Genomic DNA, 13,653 nt, shown 5'->3' on the forward strand with positions numbered 1-13,653 from the left:
GGCCCTTGAACTATACTAGAGGATCTCAAGACATTCCTGTGAGTGCTGCAGGTTCCTGTCCAGGGTTTTAGCACACAGTCATTCCGAGATTTCTTCTAGGATGAATTAAGATGGAAGTGGAGGAGACAGAGCACATCTGATGCACTCATCACTCTGTCTGTTCAGCATTTGTTAAATCAGTAAGTTTTGGAGGAATTGCTGTGATTAGCTCATGTTCTGTGCTCGGAGGATGGAGCAACGTGGGAGTTGTCCTGGCTCCAGGGACAGAGGCAGCAGGGTGCTTCTAAGAGCTCCTCAGTCCTCTTCATACTGCATCATCCCACACCAGTTTTGAGCAGCCAAGCCCTTTGCTTTTGCCTGCTTACTCAGATGGGTGGGATGAGGTCTTGTACATTTGCTCTTTTTTGCTAATCTTTTCCTTACTAGCACTTGGTCTTAACTGACAGTCAGAACCAAAAAAGTTTATTGTCCCATTCCACCCACCTTTTCCTTTAAAATTCCCACTTTTAGAGTGAGCAATAGTTACAGATGCCTTTAAATTGTGTTGCTCTCTCTGTAAACAAAGAGCAGACATCTGGCATGTTTTGAGGTTGCTTTATTGAATCTTGATGGTTCCTGTAAATAGGCTGTGTGTCTGTCATAGCTCAGCAGCAGTGAGTAGATGGATCCCTTCCTGCAAGGACTGAGGGGGAAAGGCCCTTCATTCCCTGTGGTGGCCACAGGCTGGAGGGATGATGCTCTCAGGGCTGGTCCTGTGAAACAGGGACTGTTTCCACAAAGTGGGAGGGTGCACACACACTCACAAGTACCTTGGTGCTACAATGCTGGTCAGAATCACAGAATCACGATGGATTGTAAAATGGATAAACATAGATGGCAGAGACAAAGTGCTGGTAGAGCTTAGGAATGAGTCAGTTTTTGGGTGAAGCCTTGTTTTGGTAGACTCAAATGTAGATTGACATGAAGCTCAAAGTATCTTTTCCAGATTTAAAGGTTCTATTTTCCATTTTTCTTTTTTCTTCTATTCCTAGCTAGTGTGGTGTGAAACTCTAGAGTTTTGAGTGTGAGACAGGTGTTTAAGTAGGTTTCATTTTTAAAAACTGGAGATAATCTGCAGAATTTCTCCCATTGCTGTATAGTTGGAAAAAGCCTCAAAACCTTCAAGCATGATGGTGTGGAAATCTTCTTTGTACAGCTTGAAATCCAAAGACAGAGATCCAAAACCTGCAGAGCCTGAACAATGGTTTTTACCACCAAGGTGATGTCAGCTCCTTATTCACATAGCAATCACCTAACTAATTGCTGCTGTTGGGCTTAAGATCACATTTCTTGCCTCTGTTATTGCTAAATGTGGCCTTAAAAATCATTACCAGAGGCTGTTTTCACATCTTTCTGCTGAGGTGAAAAGTGTTGTTCCTAATTTAAAGGCTGGAGGACAGGCAGAGGGAGCTGAAATGATTTGTCAGGGATCATAGAGGAGGGTTAGTAGGGTCAGGAATTGATCCCAGGTATCCTAAGATCTCACTTTTTTGCTGAATTGAGGAAAGCAAATTTTCAGCACTCACTACAGGAACTGACAGAGGGAAAAATGTATTTTTAAGCTACATTATAAACACAATTCCTTTTCGTGCATATCCTCTGACAAACTATGACTGAAATTTATTATGGAGGGCTGTAATTCTTGCACATCAGAGGGGGAGAAATGAAATATTTAACTTAATCTCTATAGCATATTCCATATTTTACTTGCATTTGGTTACATTTTTGTGAGGAGAACTATGAATTCCCTTGCCTATTAATAATTTATTGTTACTGGAACATAATAATGTAGAATGCAGTTCGTCCAGGAAAAAGCTTCAACAGGGAGTGAGTCATTGATGGCAATAAACTTCCGTTCCTCTCAATAGACCATAGGACTGTTTAGAAAAAATGTTTTTGCCATGATTCTTGAATTGCTTGTGCTCTGTACAGCAGCTGGTAGAGATAAAACTGAACAGAGCTGGGCAGACTCCCTGTCTCCCCTCTATTACTATAGCATGTTTCTGAATCATACACAAAATATGTTTTGGTATGTAAAAGTGACTTCAGAAAAGCAACTCTGACTAGAAAACAGCCAGCAGTGAGCAAGGATATGTTCCCAGAGCGTGATCTCTGAGTGTGATATCTGCCATATCTATGATGCTGGGGGGCTTAGCAGAGCATGGCTGTGCAGTGCTGAGCTCTCCAGCATTGCCCCTCTGTGAGAAGTGTTATCTCCTAGGAGCCCTGGGGCCTTCAGGAGGCAAATCTGAGCTGAATCTGATAGTGTTTCACAGCTGCTTGGGTTGGGATGCATCTTTGCTGCTGCTCATTGAAGTAGGTCTCATTTGGGAACTGCTCTGCAGCTTACACATGGCCCACCACACTGCCTGCTTTTCCTCTCTTCTGTCCCTCTTCCTCTCTTCACCTGGGGCAGGATGGACTATGTGTGCTCTGTGGTGGTGCTATAAACAGTTTTGTGGTTGTTAAGATGTTCTTCACTGCTCACATTTATCCATGAAGCAGCCAGGAAGGAAAGGTGAGAAGGGTAAAAGAAGAAGGAACACACTTTTTTTGGCACCTGGATGGCTGCTGGATTGATGGGTGGAAAGCATTGTGCTGTGGGTACAGGGCATGGGTGTGCAAGTGTGAGTTGCAAGTGCAGGAATACCCTCTTTTCCCTGGGTGTGTGCTGCATCCACAGGCAGTGTTAATGCAGGGCTGTCACAGGCTCCTGACCAGCTGTACCAAGCTTGCAAAACCCCCAGGAAATTTGGTGCCAGTTCTGGATAGTCTCATGAATCTTAAAAGCCTTGAAAGCTGTGTGAATAATCTCTAAAGAAAATAAATGTAGAGTGCTGCAGGGAAGGATGGCTGGATACTGGCTGTCTGCTGTCCCCAGGTCTTGCTGGCTGCTACGTTCAGCTGCCCTTGTAACCCAACAATAATCCCTGTTCCTGAGAGATGTTCTCCTTCCCTGGTCCTTGCTGACCATAATCTGCAGTGACTCAGTTTTTCATAGTGATGTCTTTCTACCTGTATCAAATTTATTTTTCATTATTATTAATATTTCTCAAATGGACAGATTTCCTTTCCCCACTGAATTTATTTATTGGGGTCTTTCCTTTAGAATGTACCATATTTGTATCCTTGAAGTCTGCTTGCCCTCTGCTGTCTTCTGCCAGCTTTCCTATTGCCTCTTGTTTATTTATTAAGTCTTCCTAGTGATTGCATTTCCTAATTAGTGTGTTCTCTCATTTCACTTGGTGTGCTGTGTCTCTCTTTGGGTGATGTGACTGGATGTGCATCTGTCCATCAAGTGGGCCTATGGATACCTTGACTAACTTCCTCCCAAACACAGAGTCATCTGTTCCATAGAGTCTAATTACTGGAATTATCCTGAGTATCCTCATGGCTGCTGCTTTCTTCCTGTCAGCTCAGCTACTTATATCTATTAATGGACTTGACTGATGGAATGTGCATTGCTCTCAGCCAGCTTTTAAAACAATTCCTGACTATTAACTTGTTTAATAATTCTACCCCACTTTTCATACAATTTTGAATTTTAGAAGATTTAATTTATTTTATGAAACAAGTCTCTTTTTGAGATTTTTTTTCTGTAGTTGTCAGTTTCTGACATCTGGTAAAATATATCCATCATCACTCATATTTTTCCATTAATTCTTTTTCCCAGCTAATTTTGCTTGTAATTGCTTTCCTTTTTTGTGACTTGGGTCTTTTCTCATATGCATTATTCTGTAATTACTGTTTTTAACCTACTATATTTCACATGCCAAATTCAATCAAGTTGAGGAACTGGAGCACCTGGCTGCTACTATTTTTATTCTTTAACTCATCTGTGTGGAGATGAGATCTGGTGTGGCATTTCTCCCCTTACTGGAGACCTCAGGTGAACGCTCAAATTACAGCTCAGCTTCAATTAAACTCATGGGTCTTAGGAGATGTGGACAGGAGCCCATCACTGTTGGGTCACTGCTCTGGCTCAGTGCTCCCCAAGCAGCTGCCAGCCCCAGTGGGACACTCCTTCTTGTCCTTACTGGAGTCTGTCCTGCAAAAGTATTTGCTCTTTCTTCTCCCCTCTTGGCTTCTCAAGCTGACAGCATCCAAGATCCTCACTGTGGGTGTGAGAAGCCAAGCACTTTTCCTTGCTGCTGTACCAGGAGTGCAAAGAACACAGTGCTGACCTTACAGCATCAGAGTAACTCAGAAATAGCCAGTGAGCTCCTTTATGTTCTGCTTCTTCTCCTGGAGAGACTTAAAATGTTTGAGTTATTTGGTGGAGTAGCTTGCTTGTCACGATCTCTCTGTATTGATTATCCTTTGTGTGATAAACAAGATGCACTTAGGGCAGGCTCTTGGTGTGGTGATGCCTCTCAGGGGTAAATACACCTCCCTGAGGGGAGAAGCTGGAGTGTTTTACTGCTCCTTCCAGCAGACTGAGAGCTTGGACATCACCAGTTAGTGTGGCTAGGGGGTAATCAGTTAAGTAACTGGTTATGTGTCCATGTCTGTCTTCAATCCTTTAACTGGATCAATGACTTGACCTAGCAGAGCAATTCCTAATTCCTTTATGAAACTTTACTGAGAGCCTGGACTTCCTGCAATCCAAGAGGCTGCTACATTTTCATTAGTGGCTCTCCAGGAAAGCAGCTGAGAGCAGCCTTTAGAATTGGTGTCAAGAGTGGTGTTAAAGGAATATTTTTCTTATTTGAGGTGAAATAAATCCTTTTAAAAACAATGAGTTGGCTATAGAAAAATCTCTCAATCAATCAAGTACCTGCAGGACCCCTCTGCATGTGGTATTTATCTTGCCTGAGCAGATGAGCTCTAAAACAAAGATATGAGGTATGACTGCTGGAGACATAAATTAGGTGATTTTTAAAAAAGATATTTAAAAAATACATAACAAAAAACTGTATCAAATAAGATTATCTAAAAATGCCTCTGTGTGTAGTTTTTCTGGTAGCTTCATATCTGAGGCAGGCTTAAATTCATAGAATTGTTTCAAGGAAGTCACTTCATTTGAGTGAAGTCTGCAGAAGGGTAAGTGCACTATCTCTTCTACCAGCTGACCAGACTCAGAAGCATTTTACCTACTGGAATCCCAAAACAATATTAAAGATTTAGTGGTTATTTGGAGTTGTCAGGTGTGACTCAATGGAGACAACAGCACAATGCTGTTCATGGACAGAAGAATTTGAGGATACAGATAAATATTAGTGCAGTGGGGGTCTGAGAGACAAACTCATGAGAAATTATGTAATTCTGTTGCAAAAGAATGAAATTTTATGCTCAGGGGAGCTGGCTGAAGCCCCACAGCTGGGCTGGGGGAGGGATTCCCCTCAGTGATGGGGATAATATGTTCAGTTTTGGTCAGCATGCTTTGAGAAGGGTGTGGAAACACTTGATAGAGCCCAAAAGAGATGAACAAGAACCATGAGGCAGAGGGAGCTGTTTCTGATTATAAAACTGTAGAAAGAAGTGGAATAATTTCCTTTAGGGAGGTGAAGGAGGGTGAAGTCTTTGTTGGAGAAGGCTGTGAGAAAGGGCAGGGCAATCCCCAATCCTTCAGCAGCAGGGAAGGGGAAACCAACTCCAGTGGAATATTTCAGTCAAATGTTTTGGAAAAAACTTCTGGAAGTGGAAAGGTAGGAAAGCACTAGGACTTGTTACTACAAGAGAACCCTGTTTCACAGGAGGTTTTGTTAACCAGTCAGACCCCACACACCAGGTCCAGTTCCTCACTCCACTTTGTGCCCTGTTCATGCTGCAGCTCATTCTGTCCCTGCCCCACATCCATCCCCATGTGCTCTGTGCATCCAGGATGGTTGTATTGATGATCCTGGGCTGAGTCCTGGCAGGGGAAATCCACCACTAATCCATGCAACAGCAGTGGCACCAATGGGACCAGCAAGAGTACAATGGTTAAACCCTGACCTGGTGGGACCACCTTGGGAGTGAAAGGGTGCTCAATCCTGTGGAAGAGTGTTATATTATAGGATTAGGGTTGATTTGCTTAGGGGTCAAATGGGCAATCCTGGATTTCTTTTAGGAAGCCATAGCTGAAATCTAAATTACAAGTCTAGTTATGAAATCTAAAAAGTGAAAAAAACCACCCCTATTTGTAAAATCAATAAATGCAATTTATAGGCACCTTGATAATCTTATCTCTTGCCAATGGAAAGGAGGAAAAAGCAAGGTAGCATGTATTTCAGAGTTCAAAAAGCTAAGAAAAGTAGGCAGGTTTTAGGTCTTACCTCAGGGAATTTTCTTTCCTTTCCTCTTCCTTTTAGGTGTACCATTTTATACATCTGCACATCTGACACAACAAAGATTTTTCTGTCTCTGACATAGGAAGTATATTGGGAATATCACTTGGGAGCTTTAATGTTTGACTCCTTTAAACTGCTAAATAATTGGTTAAATTTTCACAAATTTTGATCAATTTTTGGGTCCTCCTGAACCCCCTCTGAAGCCTCAGGAGTCTGACTGCTCAGTGGCTGTGAATACCCAGCCCATTTGTTTATTTTCTCTGTGTGATGCTGCTCAGTACTGTGGGATGGACGAGCTCTGAATGCACCTGAGCTGGAGCTCACCCTCCACTGTATCCAGCCCCCAGTTCTTCACCAGTGTCTGCATTACCTGGCAGGATCCTGCAACAGGAGAAGTTGTCAGGACAGAGCAAAGTGATCCTTGTGGGAGCAGATAAGAACAACTTGCGCTGGAGCAGCAGATGTGACTGTTGTTCTGTGCAAGTAGATGATTCCCTAATCCTCTTAAGGCCAGCCTGGGCAAAATCCCCTTTGTGACATTAGGCACAGCTCTGGGCCAGGTGGCCCCAGCTTCTGTCGCTGCTTTGCTCTGAGGAATCTCTGTGCTGCTGCTGCAGAGCTGCACAAGCAGCTTTGCTGCCAGGTGTGGGGCACAGCCCTGGGGACAGCCAGCACCAGGGCACTCTGAGACCTTTGGCAAGGGCAGCTGAGCAGTCCTGGGGAGCTTCAGGGCTTTGGAGTCTGTGGGTATTACCACAGCATGCTAGAAATGCTCTTTCTAGCAGTCATGTATGTAAGAGTGGTAAAATATTTGGCTAAAATAAAAAGGGATGACTGTGAGGTGAGGCAGGAATAGGATAGCATGGGAAAAGCTTAATGGGTGAGGTAAGCTGGCACAAGGAATATCTTAGAGCTCCCTCTGCCTTTCTCTAGGGAAAGCCACTCCTTTCACTGGTGTGCCTGTGTAGTTGCAAGAAAAGTTTTTCCTGGTGGTTAAATTGTGACTAGGATGGTGAAGGAGAGTGACCAGGAGGTGGAATGGGGGTCTTATATCTGCTATAATTTCCCTGCTATGTCTTAGACTTTTTATGTGACCTTGGACAAAATATTTCATCCTGGAACATGGAAGGGACTGTAAACAGTCTGAAAAAAGGACTTGGAAATGTTGCATTTTTCCCACTTGCCTTAGTTGATATTCATTGTACAAGTCAGTAAAGGTCCTTTAAAAAGTGTTATTGTCCATTAATAAACCATTTTATGATTTCATGCTTAATAAAACATGCCCTCATCAGAAGTCAAAACCTAATCCCCATTCCATTGTTTTCCTTCTTGGTATCCTTCAGTAGCTTCTTCCACATTTCTTTGCATCACACTCAGCCACCAAAATCTTGCACTTGCCTCCCTCTTATTTGGTGCTACAGGGAGTGATGAGACCCACTATGAATGCCATGTGCTGCCTTTGTATTTTTAGCATAATTCTGAAATTACTGTGAAGACAAATGGCTTTGAGATTGTTGTTTTCCTTTCAGTTTGGTGGACACCACTATTTTTGTCCTTGCTTTAACTAGCCAAAGAATTTTGGTAAGCCAAGATTCGTCTTTGGAATGACACAAAATATATTGTGGGACATTAAGACTGTAAAGTTTTCTGGATTTTGGTGAAGATAATTCTGGAGGGTGCAATTCTGAGGTTTCTACTTGGGCAGATCTCCCACTGACTCATCCAAGACTGTCATGTCAAAGTCATCAGGAGGAGATTGTATCAAGAGGATTCAAGACTGTATCTGGTATGTTTCTGTAATACATTTTTGTGTGTCCAAAGCAACTGGTATTAGCTTCATTTCTATGTTTTCTGAATTATTTTTGATTTCTTCACCACTCTGGCTCATCTGTTGTAAAAACACCCTTCCTGACATGAGAAAGGAGACAAAAATTTCTGGCCTTGCTTCCTCTGTAAGAGATGGTGATGGCAGTGTCTCAAGTTGCTGGTAGCAACAACTTCCTTGGTGGGGGAGAAGATAACAATTTGTCCAATAAAACTCAATATCCCTTCTGTGGTGACACACAGCACCCCACTTAGCCCTTGTAACTCAAGATTCAATTTATGTAGAGCTGGCACACTGCAAGCATTTCTAGGCTGGAAGATGTTCAATATCTTAGTGTCAGTCAACTACTGACTCTTTTCTACAGATTATATGAATAATGTGTAAAATGTAAGATGTATCACTTCACAAAACAGTTTTCAGATAAAGGCTGTGATTTTCTTGTTCTTTTGTGAGTTTAAAGAAACTTAGACATTTCAAAAGAGTTTCTCTCTTAAGTTTCCTAGCAGTCTGCTGAAGATCTGGTGCCAACCATGGAAGCCCAACTCCATGGATCAGTCATGTAGGCAGGAACAGGCTGCCCAGGATTTTTCTCTCTTCATATCTTTCCTCAATGAAACTTCTGTTTGCGAAAAGAGACAAGAAGAAGGAAAGGAGTCTGGGGCCTGAGTTTTCAGATGTTGAAACAAACACTTGACCTGAAATTTGGCCACTCTGGGCCCTATTCCTGGCTCAGCTCCTACCTTTGAGGAGCTCCGGTCTTTGTGGGCTTGGGTGCATTTCATTAATAGGTAAAAAGATGATAAGGAAAAAAAAAGCAGTATTTTCATTATATTAACTTTGACAAGCTGTAAGGATGGAACTGTTGCAGCATTACATACTTTTTTTGGCTTCAGTAGAGCTATTCTGCATTTCAACTGATATAGAGATGATCTGAATCCTCTTGGCTGCTCCACTTCAGCAATCGATTCTGAATCAGCCTCCCTATCCAAACATGTAGAATTAAAGATTTGTTACTAATTACATAGCTGTAATTCCTGGCTATTTTTCTTCCTAGTTTAGTCAAAATCCCTCTGACATTTAGCAGATTGACATTCTCTTAGCATGTCCCCAACAATCTGTCCAATTTGTTTAAGAAGACAACATTTTTGGAAGAAACTGCAGCATCTCTGCTGGAAACTCAAGTACCTGGCAAGAAACACTTGAGATACTTGTTGAGCTGGCCAAGTTCTGCTGTTATGCCTGGTGATGGGCAGTTGTGTGATCTCATGTGTCTTTGGTTGTCAAGAGTTCACCTTTTGTTTTCTTCTAGAAGCAAAAAGCAGTGTGGAGTTACAGAGCACTGCAAGAGCCCCTCTGCCCTGGATGGTTCATCCTCTGCAGAGCTGGCTGCTCTCTGCTGAGAGGTGATTGATGCCAGCATGACAGACACATGGTCATGTTTCCAGGGTGTTTGCACATTTCCTCATTCCCATGGGATGGTGACTGCTTGCCAGTCAGACATTGTCATCAACACTCAGTGAATATCTCACCCACCTCAGGGAAGATATAAAGTGCTGGATGATGGTTCCTGTTCCCATAGGTCTGGGCAAGGCTCGGGCAGGGGCAAATGTTTCCATATTAGAGTTGTCACTTCATATTTTAAGGGTCTACCTAGTTAAGAACTAAACCTGTCCTAGGCTAAGGACACAGGATCTGTGTCCTCTCAAATCAAATAACTGCTGAAAGGCAGTCATCACTCTGAAAATAAACATGGTTGAAATTTAACCCATTGTTGGAGGCTCCCAGCTCTACCTGTATTTTTTCAGCCACCTGGGTTGCAATCTCTCCTGCTGTCAAAGAGTGTCAAAGTGCTCCAAGAGACCCCTAGCACTCTTCCTTCTAATATCTGAGTAGCTTTGCTCTGCATTTAAAATTAATTTCCACCAGTGATCTGTCAAAGAGCCTTGAATGTGAGAACACCTTGAAGTGTGTAAAATTTCTTTAAAGAGAATTTTTCATTTGTTTTCTGTTGTGGGCTGACATTCTCCCAGGTGTTTTATAAACAAAGGATTTCACATTTCACAGTGATCCTGCTGACCCCCACTGGTGCCCCTGCAGATCAGGATGGGGATGAGTATGTGATGTGTGCTGTGAGCAGGCTTAGCTTTTTTTGGTTGTTCATTCTTTATTGCTGTAGTTTGGGTGACTGCAGGCATTGTTCCACCTTATTGGGCAGATCAGTTATCTTGCAGGATCAGCTGTGCTTATTGCAGGCAAAAGTGAATTGCAAGTCTATTTTTTACATAATCAACTGCTGAGCAACAGTCACACTGACAGATACTGAATTCCAGGTTAGCCACATTGGATATGCAGTATTTTTGCTACAGTCTTTTTTGGTCTCTAGTGAAACATACTGAGGACTTGTTCAAGCAGTTGGTAACACCCAAGGGTTGCTCAGAGTTCAGCCTTTTAGCAGATACTTACCTTATCTGTACTTGTCCCTATTGGAAGATCACTGTTTATTCTCATTTTGAGCTCCGTGATTTGGATAGCTTTTACACATTGTTCATTATAAATTATACTTAGTGTGTTTCCATTTGGCATGGATTCTTCTCTCTTTAAAAGCTTATTCCAGGATTTGTTCACTATCTCTGTTTCATATTCAAGTGTCCCTTTTATAACCTTGGTGAGAATTTACAAGTAATTTCAAGCCTTGTGTCCAGTTTCAGTTTGCATCCCCCTGCACAGACTGTGATACAGCAGTTAAAGCAGTGATGTTGGAAAGTGGTGATAGACTTGGTTGCAGAGGCAACTTACTGACCAGCTGGCCACAGCCTAAATTTTAGAATGATAGTGGAGAAAACATGAAAGCTGTGCTGAGCCAGAGCATCTCACAGTAGTAATCAATAGCTCTCAACAAAATATTTACTGATGGATCCACACTTGTCAAAACCTTGGGGTAAAAAAGGGCTGGAAAAGAAGTCCTTTCCCTCTTGCCTGGGGCTTTTTGACTTCATCTAAAAGAAAAATTCTTGTTTGATCTTGGTGAAGAGTGCATGTGATTTGCTTAGGTGTTGCTCACTCTGCCTGTTGTTTTGCTGTTTAAGAGGACATCTATTAAGTAGTACTCTGGCAGAAACTTACACTCTTTTATATAGTACTTGTCATTTGAAGATCTCCAAATCTGTCAAAAGTGGGGAAAATTTATAAACTTTACCTTGTAAATTTAGAAACTAGGAACAGACAGACAGGGTCAGAAAATCATTGCCAGCACTGGAAATAGAACCCAGCTTTCTGAGTTGTAGTTTCTGATCTTGCAAAAAACTAGACATCAAGTGGGGAAAGGAAAATGATTCTTATTTTCCTTCTGAACCTATCTCCTGTTGCAGTTCAGTTGCTAGGCTGCCTTGGTCTCATATTTACCCATGCAAAATAACAATAAAAAGCTGTTTGCAGAGCACAGCCCAAACCATTGCTTTGCATACAGGGGCAGTAAAGCATTGCACAGCTTGGGAGTGCCCGTGCATGCTCTGGGGAGGGCTGGGTCGTGTGGTCAGTGCTGTCCTGTAATGCAGCTGGATCCAGAAGAATGGAGATTATTTACCCATAATGATGTGCAGAGCCTGGCAAAGTGATGCCTTCATCTTGCTTTGATCCAAGATGTTGCTGAAATATAAATAGTATAATAATGTATTTTAGATGCAAAGGCAGTGAACTTGTGAGAAGCAAATGGAAAATCCTCACGCACTGCAGCATCCAGTGAACCTGCTGTGCTGTCTTGCTTCCACAAGTCATTCACACTTACTGTTTCACTCACTGTTAGGAACTAAGGAAGCCCTTTCAAACCTAATTTGCAACTGAGTAGAAGAAAAAAATAATTATTTGTGCAGAATAGCTTCAGAGACTGTATTCTGTATGCATCTGGCTTGGAGAACATTACTGCTGCTTTTAAAAACATCACATACTGTCTTACTGCATGAGGTAGTATCTCACTGGGAAAGACACTCTCCTAAATTCCAGCAGTCCACTGTTAGAGAAAATGAAATTAATTTTTCATTCTTGTCTCTGGTGTAGTCATCTCCTTTCTGTGAATCACAATTCACATTTCTAGAGAAGGCTGGAACAGAATGAACATTTCGTTTGTACCTATGTTCTTAAACTGGTCCCCATCACTGCATTCAAACATCTGCTCCCTGGGGAAGACCATTTGCTTCAGTATTTTGATTTGGAAATTGTACTGACATAAATAGACAGCAACATCAGATTCAGCATCTTGAATGCACTTTCCAGTCTTTGCATATCTTCAGGCTATCTGCTAGAAAAAAAAATTGAAAGTATTTCTAGTGAATCCACTTAGATGCTAAGTCATTTAAATTCTCAGTCTTTTTTGCCATTGTTGTAACCAGGCATTTGAATAATGGTACAGGGAAGTGTTCCCTGCCTCCCCCTCCACATTCACCCCAGCATGTGGTCTGGTGGGCTTGAGGACAGCAACTTAAAAGGATCCCTTTGTTAAAATGGGCAAGTCATCTCTGAAATGGAGAGTGCCTTGATCTTCTTGGAGATGGTGAGTTCTGTTTTTATGGAATAACACAACAAAATGCTTGTGTCACACTGGAATAACAGGCAACTTTAAAAATCCTCAGGGGAGGACTGTCCAGCCACTCTAAGAGCAGCCAGGAACAGCAAGAGAGAGAGCACACACCTCTTGCCTTTCCTCTGTGATAGCTCTGGGAATGTGTTTTGCTAATTCTGAAATGGGAACTAATTGAACACTGAAGACCATTTTTTGCAAATTGCAGCTGAGATGTGGCGACAAAAATTCCCAGTTTGACTTACTTCAGTTGACTTACTACAGTTTGAGTTACTTCCAATCATGGGAGCATGTATATATTTGTAAGGTCCTGAGTACCTTGGCCTCTTAAAATGTAAAACACTTAGCATCTCTGGGATTTGACAAAACACATGGCTATTTTCCTTTCTCACACATGTTCTTCTCAGCTGTATGAAAGTGTGAGAAATGATTTAGAGAGGGGTTGAGCTCAGAGGATGGTGTTGGTCTATTCTAAGTGTACAAAGAGGGCAGGTGTTGTCCATTGGTGCTGTATCTCTCTGTTCTGTCCCTCTAATTCCTCATGACTCATTTGCCACATAAAGCTCCTGGACTGAACAGAGGCTCTGGGGCTCCCTGCAATTACTTATTTATTGAGCCATGGCAGAGTGAAGCCTGAGCACAGAGCAGACTGTGGTGTGGAGGAGAGCAACTCACACCCACCCTGCATAAAACAGTAACTCAGAGTTGCATTTAGTTTCCTTGTCTCCTGTTTTATATTACTTAGCAAACAGTTCTCTGCTCCACACATGGCAAAAGGGAGCTGACTCAGAGAGAAGAGCAGCCATAAATGAGCAGCAAAGGCTGTGGCAGCTGTGCTGCCCTGCTGCCACCCATCCTTGTGTTTGGGGCAGAGAGCCCTTCCCTCCTTGTCTTTTCCTTGGCTCCCATTTGGATAGAGTGTGGCAAGGATGACCTCGGGCATC

The 13,653-nt window shown here is 42.4% G+C and overlaps 1 protein-coding gene across 2 annotated transcripts in view; it reads left to right on the forward strand.

The window, feature by feature from the left end:
* NEURL1 (neuralized E3 ubiquitin protein ligase 1) overlaps positions 1–13,653 on the forward strand; it is a 141,647-nt gene that overhangs the window by 31,135 nt on the left and 96,859 nt on the right. The window lies entirely within an intron of this gene.

This window comes from Erithacus rubecula (genome assembly GCF_903797595.1).
Source record: "Erithacus rubecula genome assembly, chromosome: 9".
Classification (NCBI taxonomy): Eukaryota; Metazoa; Chordata; class Aves; order Passeriformes; family Muscicapidae; genus Erithacus; species Erithacus rubecula.